We start from the raw sequence: 6,434 nt of genomic DNA, 5'->3' as shown, positions 1-6,434 counted from the left end.
ACACTCTCACACACACTCACACACACACACTCAGTCACTCACTCACTCACTCACTCACTCACTCACTCACACACAGTCACACACACACACAGTCACTCACACACACACACACACACACACACACAGTCACACACACACACACACAGTCACACACACACACACACAGTCACACACACACACACACAGTCACACACACACACACACAGTCACACACACACACACACAGTCACACACACACACACACAGTCACACACACACACACACAGTCACACACACACACACACAGTCACACACACACACACACAGTCACACACACACACACACAGTCACACACACACACACACAGTCACACACACACACACACAGTCACACACACACACACACAGTCACACACACACACACACAGTCACACACACACACACACAGTCACACACACACACACACAGTCACACACACACACACACAGTCACACACACACACAGTCACTCACACACACACACACACACACACAGTCACACACACAGTCACACACAAACAAACTCACACACACAAACAGTCACACACACACACACACACACACTCCCCACTTCCCAGTTTTCTTGTATAAAATATGAAGGATAACAAGAATAATTAATATTTATAAATAAATATATTACTTTGAATGTATATTTTATTTTTATATTTTAAGTTTAAATTTTTCTTTACCATACTGTATCTATATCGCATAAAATTTTAATAATCAAAAAACACAATTTACATTAACTTTAACGGCCTCTGTTATTTATATACTATTATAGTATTTAATATTATTTTGAATTTATATTTTAAAATAAATATTTATTTGAATGAATTAAAAATATATATTTTCAATTTAGGTTGTTTTAGTAGTGTTATGTGCATTTGTAATTTTTCTTTATTGCATAAAATTTGAAAATCAAAAAAGACAATTTAAATTTACTTTAATTTGCTTCCCATCCTCCCTCCACCTCGTCATTTTTATTAGATTTTTAAAAAAATATTTCTAGCTTTATTTTTGGTAATTTTAGTAATTTTAGTAGTTTTTCATCTAGCATTTTTTTTATTATTTAATTTAATTTAATTCTTTCTAATAGTCATTTTAAGGCGTCTCTCTAGTGAAGTGAAGGTGACTCGGATCTGATGAGCGTCTCTTCTTCTCTTTCTCTCCTCAGCTGGTGTTGTTCTCCGGGAAGCTGAACACGATCGCGAGTATCGTCACTATTTTCTTCCTGCTGGTTTACGCCGCTGTGGATCTGGCCTGTCTGGCGCTGGAGTGGGCGTCTGCTCCCAACTTTAGGTGACTGTTATATTCCTCAAATATTAGCATCCAGTCCAAACCCTGATCTGCTTTCTGTGCGTCTTCATCCGTATTGACTGAAGGTCAGAGGTCAAGGTTAAACGGTACTGCTGTTCTCCACGGCTGATTGGCTGAGAGTGTGGTGGAGGCGGGGCTTGTGTCAATTGTTTGTTTGTTGTGTCTGCAGAGGCGCATTAGATTAAAAGCCATTTAGTGTTCACATCCCCAGAGACACGCCGTGATTAGCATAGTTAATTTAGCTGAACCACTCTGTGGTGGTGCACTGTGTGTGTGTGTGTGTGTGTGTGTGTGTGTGTGTACAGCAAATTAAATGTATTGTAGAGCTAACAGACTACATAAGCAAATTTGAACAAAATAAACACATTTTTCTCTGGATGTTTTTTCATGTATTATTTTTAGCATGTTTTGCTTTTGTCAACACAGTTTTTCACCACCCAAATCTTCTATTGCTGTTAATTCAGAAAATGATGAAGGACAATAACCTAGTGCGTGTGTGAATGTGTGTGTGTGTGTGTGTGTGCTGCCTGCAGTCACAGGAAAATCAGGCAAAAGAGAGCTGTTTGTATGTTTTCTTTTGTGTTTTCCTCTTGTGGCTTTGGTTTGGTTTAGTGTGTGTAACTCTCTCTCTCTCTGTGTGTGTGTGTGTGTGTGTGTGTGTGTTTACTTCACTCTTCTTTGAGTGCAAGATTGCCCTCATAGGTTCCCAAAATCTGACCAAACTTTCCTTTGTTGATGTCCTTGAAGGTAAAAATATTTCATAAATAAAGTAAATAGTTTTTTAAAGGTGACTTTTAGGGGTTAGAGCTGACTTTTTAATAAGTATAGGTCCCCGTGAAAAAATTATATTTTTCCCAAATTCAGTTTTATTTTTTATCTGTTTAAATTTTTCTGGATTGTGTTTTAATGGTTAGATTAAATTGTAGTAATCAAAAACATGTCTAATTAATTAATATCATGAAACCTGTGCAATTTAATGACAATTTGTTAAAAGATTTACAAAAATTACATTTTAGGGCCCTATCAAATCATTTTTTATTATTTTTTTAAAACCAAATTCAGTTTTATTTCTTATTTATTTTTCTGAATTCTGTTTTAATATTTAAATTAAATTGTATTATTTTGATTAATACAGTTTAATTTAACTATTAGCATGTCTAATTAATTGAAATCATGAAACTTATACAATTTAAAAACAATGTATTGAAAGAACAACAAATATTACATGTATAATAAATATTATACAAATATTTATTTTATTTTATTTTTAGTTTAAATTTTTCTGGGTTCTGGATTTTTGATATTTTTTTTTGTTTTCCAATAACAAAATGACTTTTTTAAAGGTCCTGTGAAATCAGTTAAATTTTTCCCAAATTCTATTTTCCATTTCAAATTTTTTCTGGATTATGTTTTAACAAAAGAAATACATTTTATAAATAAATTATACATTTTATGAATACATAAAAATTTTTACCAAATAATTTTTTTTTATATTTTACTAAATTGTATGGATTCCATTTTAATGAATAAATTAAATTTTACTAAAAAAAAAATCTGTGTAATGAATTGAAATTATGAAACTTACATTAGTTTCAACAATTTATTTAATTGTTTTTAATTGATTTTTTAATATATTTTTAGGGCCCTATAAAATCTTTTTTTTTTTGGAGCATCTCTGACAAACTCGTTTGTGTTCATTTAGATGAGCTGCTTCTGCATTAATTGACCTGTAGGATATTAATGAATACAGGCAAGAATACATTAATCATACAGATCTGAAGTATCAGTGCAATACTGTGAGAAAATGAATCTGGTCTACATCTGGTTTTGTGAAGGTTTTTGTGTCTGGATTTCATCTGTTCCCGGTTTGACGTGATCCAGACTTCCAGATCTGCTAAGAATATCAGTTGTTTGATGATAAAATGATTCCGATGTGTTTCTAATCCATGCATATGCTGATATGGAAACATGGCGGTTTGTTGTCGGAGGATGAAGGCTGATCTTTGGCTCCAGCGGTTTGGAGTCGGGCTGGATTTCAGATGATGTGGTTTGAGTTTTGGCAGACGCAGAGGATTCTCAGTCCAAGAGATTTGTGTGTCCAGAATTAATGAGATGAAACTTTGGAGAAAAAATGAGAGTGAGCGAAAGAAAACAAACTGACGGACGCTCATCAATCAAAATTAAGAGAGAAGAAAAGTGAAGTGAGAGAAAACAGCAGCTTTTCTCCGTTTTACGACTTGTTTATGAAACAGTTGTGCTTTTAGTCATTTGACAATCAGCATAAAGTCTGGTCCACATTAAATAATAAATTAAGTAGCAAACTGACTAAAACAGTTTGTTTTTTGTTTGTTTTTTTGTGTTCTGTTTAGGGGTGAGAAAATCTTAAATTGCTGATGCCACGTACGTTTTGGGCAAAAAAACGCAGTAATAACACTATAAACAGCTGAATTTATTAAATGCAAGGAATTAATGTCACTCAAATATTACTGAAAGTTTATTGCACTTAATAGAAAAGTTATGTGAACTCAGCTAAATGTATTTTTGCACAGGATTAATATGCAAAAGATTTAAGTTAATTTGATCTTTCTGATTTTACTAAATTCAAGTTTATTGTGTAATTTGAATATTTAGAAATATTGAAACGAAACGAAATCAATCAAATAAAAAGTTCACTTCAAACACATAAATATTGTTTTTTAAACTTAAATGATTTTGGGGAAAATGCTTGCTTTAAATCACTTGAGTTTGCAGAAAAAAATCAATATTAACTGAAATGTACTAAACGAAATTTCACTCGAATGTTACAAAAAGTTCTCAATGAGATTTTTGAGGAGAATAAATGTTGAAAATAAATGTTAATGTGTTTTTGCATGTTAATATGCAAAAATTAATATGAAGTTGATTCGATGCTTTTAATTTTAATGTCATTAAAAGTTACAAAAATGCATTTGAGTAGAGTTTATAGAGTAATTTCAGAAGAAGTTTTTTTTTAGACTTGAATGAAATAAGTTCACAAACTCATAAATATTTTTTTTAAACGTAAATGATTTGAAGAAAATATTTTACTCTAAACCGTTTGACATAATTTGTTGGTTTTTGCAGTGTATGGAACAGCTGTATGGAAGACCCAGAAAAATTAGCAATTAGAATAATCCACAGAAATTCTAAAAATCTTGAATAAATTAGTATAAATAAGAATAATATCGCTAAATTGTTCATGCTAATGCTGATTGCTGATTTGTAGACATAAATTTTGGAGGAAAAAAAATATGAACACTGTAAATTGTGAAAATTGCTAAATTAATAAATTTATTTTCGCTCAGATATTACAAGTTCATTGCATTTAATTGAAACTCAAACTGAATGAGTTACAGCATGTTTTCCTTTGGACTGAATAAGGAGAATACATGTTAAACTAAATGTTATTTAATGTGTTTTTGCACAGGATTAATACGCAAGAGATTTAATTTCATGCGATGTTTCTAATTTTAATGATGGCATTAAATTCAACTAAAATACCCAGAGCATTTGAGTAGATTTTATAGTGTAATTTCAAAATATTTATTTATTTTTAGACTAAAATGAAAGAAGTTTTTTGTTTGAAGAAATACGGCACGATTTTATGACAGTCACCGTTTAAATGTTTATATTTAAGAAAACTAATTGGAGTAGAAATATTATTATGTAACTGTAACTTTATAATGATAAAAACTTCATTGAGTGTAATTTAAGTGTTTGTATAAAAATCAGCTAATTTTAACCTTCAATATTATAGTAATGTAGTACCAACTCATGTATATTTTACAGCATTAGTTGAGAAGTTTTTTTTTTCCTTGAGAAAATGTGGCATGCACTGTACCTGAGATATATCCAAAATAATCGAAATTGAATCGAATCGAATTCGTAATTGAAACAAATCGCAAGCTTGTGAATGAGAATCGAATCGAATTGAATCGTGAAATTTGTGTAAGAACCCTGCCCTAATAATAACGCTTCCTCCAGTGAAAAAGTGTTCTGGTGTGAATCAGGAGAGAAATCTGCACAGATCAAGCACCGTTTAAACAGCTCTAAACAAATATGTGGCTGGATTTTAATGTGAGAGACAACAGGAGATGCACTTTTTCACTGGAGGAAGTGTTATTATGGATTATGGACTCATAGTTTAGTTAAAAACGTCTTAATGCTGGATTAGTTTCAGCTTTTGTCTTCTCCAGATGTTAACTGATGGACTGGAGTGCTGTGGATTACTTGTGGATTATTGTGATGTTTTTATCAGCTGTTTGGACTCTCATTCTGACGGCACCCATTCACTGCAGAGCATCCATTGCTGAGACACTGATGCAATGCTACATTTCTCCAAATCTGATGAAGAAACAAACTCATCCTGATCTTTGAAGGCCTGTGGATGAGCACATTTACAGCACAATCAGTCACATTCGTACACCTTTGTGTGTGTGTTTTTTTTTTTTACTTTCCCATTAAAACGCACTGCAAGCTCTCATATAGGCAGCCTGACGGATGCGGTGCTTTCGCCTGGAAAAGTTAGTCAATTTGATGTGTTTCATGTGTGACACTGACGGTCTGTTATGTTATAGCTTCATGTCAGAAAACGAGCTGCTCGTCACGCTGTTAATTGGTTGATTGAAATAAGGAAAGCAATTAAACTGATTAATGGCCCCTTCAACTGATTCTACTGTCCTTTAATCAGATGCTGATTGAAACGCCAGAGTTTCTACACCTCCGTGTGTGTGTGTGTGTGTGTCACGGTCATTTTGGCAGCGGGAAGTTTGCTTTTTGCTGACATGAGCAGGGTGACATCACTTGGATGAGAGCAGGTCTGCTGGCTTTTAACATAATTGCTGCTGCTGCTCGGAGCGGCGCTGGAGGAGAGGAGGAGGAAGAAAGATGGAAGTAAAAGAAAAGACAGACATGAACTGGCTGAAACAGATGCCAGTGAAACGGCAGATAAATGGAAAGAAAAGAGGAAATGAAAGGGGGAGTGTGAAAGAGACTGAGGGGCAAAACTGGAATGAGATTCTGAATGTGGAAAACAGACTTGTGTGTGTGTGTGCGTGTGCGTGTGCGTGAGTGAGTGATTGTG

The 6,434-nt window shown here is 33.5% G+C and overlaps 1 pseudogene; it reads left to right on the top strand.

Annotated features, from left to right (window-relative positions):
* The window catches only part of LOC107681912 (solute carrier family 12 member 9-like), a 48,088-nt pseudogene that overhangs the window by 29,825 nt on the left and 11,829 nt on the right, over nt 1–6,434 (top strand).

Source organism: Sinocyclocheilus anshuiensis, unplaced genomic scaffold, assembly GCF_001515605.1.
Source record: "Sinocyclocheilus anshuiensis isolate Anshui unplaced genomic scaffold, SAMN03320099.WGS_v1.1 scaffold1390, whole genome shotgun sequence".
NCBI lineage: Eukaryota > Metazoa > Chordata > Actinopteri > Cypriniformes > Cyprinidae > Sinocyclocheilus > Sinocyclocheilus anshuiensis.
Note: the sequence above shows the minus strand (reverse complement) of the source record. Positions and strands in the feature narration are given on the sequence as shown.